We start from the raw sequence: 1,429 nt of genomic DNA, 5'->3' as shown, positions 1-1,429 counted from the left end.
TATAACAAGGCTGACGATTACAACTAATAATTTTGAGATCAATCGACCATGATTCAGATGATCCAGAATAATCTGCAGTTTGGTGGCACAATGACAGAGGAACCTAATCAACATTTAAAACTGTTTCTCCAATTTTGTGATACCTTCAAATACAATGGGGTTACTTATGATGTTATTCATCTTCGGTTGTTCCCCTTCTCTTTGATTGATAATTCCTTTTCTTGTTAGATTCAAAAGCACCAGGGTTTATCACAACATGAGACGAACTCGTTGGAACGTTCTTACAAAAGTTTTTCCCAATCAGTAAAGGAGTTCAACTGAGAAGAGAGATTTCTGTCTTTAGAGAGATGGAGGGAGAAAGCTTCTATGAGGCATGAAAATGTTTTAAAATGTTGATTCAAAAATGCCCACACCACAGATTTCCTAAATGGATGCTCTGCAGGTATTTTACAATAGGTTGGACAGAAACACACGATTTGGATTATATAGAGAAGAAGGAGCCATTATGAATAGAACGTAGGAGGATGCATAAAATATTATTGAAAATATGACATTAAATTCCTGTTATTGGCCTATCGAACGATTTACATATGGCCAAAAACCTGCAACAATTAAAGTTTTCCAAGAGGATGACAAGTATCAACAGTTAGTGCATAGACTACCCCACCATATCGAATCTAATTCTACAATGTCTATGCATGGAGACAAACCGCTCTCCCACTATCTCAACAATCGTACTGAGGATGTAAATTGTAACACCCCGAACCCGAGACCGTCACCGGAGTCGAACACGAGGTGTTAACAAACTTTAAAAATTTTCCAGACACTGCCAATCTGCGTAATAGTCGCTTTAAAAATCATATCTTGAGTTCAGAAACTCGGAATCCAGTTCTGTAAATTTTCCCTGAAACTAGACTCATATGCCCATCTACATATTTTTTTCTAGAATTTTTTCTCGGGTCAATTAGTACAGTTTATTAGTCAAAGTCTCCCATATTACAGGGATTGACTACCCTGACCTTTGCGCATTACGACTTGGATATATTCCTGTACAGGGCTTCAATACTGATGCCGTTTGTTTCTATAGAAACTAGACTCAGAGAGGAATCTATAAATATATGGCTTGACTCCTAATTGTCTCTGGTTAATTTAAAATGAATTTCCAAAGTCGGAACAGGAAATCTAGAAACCGTTCTGGCCCTGTCTCACAAGAACCTGAATATCTCTTAACATACTGTCTGTATGATTGTTTCGTTACTTTCCTATGAAAATAGATTCATCAAGGTTCGATTACATAATTTATTCACTATTTAATTCCATTCCTACTATTTTTAGTGATTTTCCAAATCTACATCACTGCTGCTGTCAGCATCTGCCTTTAAGGTAGACTTTACCTATTTCATAGTTTCCATGATTCAACTAGCCCTTT

General features: G+C 36.6%; 1 non-coding gene across 1 annotated transcript; it reads right to left on the bottom strand.

The window, feature by feature from the left end:
- Positions 1-314: 314 nt before the first annotated feature.
- On the bottom strand, positions 315-421 carry LOC121220696 (small nucleolar RNA R71). Its single transcript, XR_005917913.1, has one exon. It is a non-coding gene; the product is annotated as a small nucleolar RNA R71 (small nucleolar RNA).
- Between the last annotated feature and the right edge of the window lie 1,008 nt (positions 422-1,429).

Source organism: Gossypium hirsutum, chromosome D08 (genome assembly GCF_007990345.1).
Source record: "Gossypium hirsutum isolate 1008001.06 chromosome D08, Gossypium_hirsutum_v2.1, whole genome shotgun sequence".
In the NCBI taxonomy this organism is placed as follows: Eukaryota; Viridiplantae; Streptophyta; class Magnoliopsida; order Malvales; family Malvaceae; genus Gossypium; species Gossypium hirsutum.
This window is presented reverse-complemented; position numbering and strand designations above follow the sequence as displayed.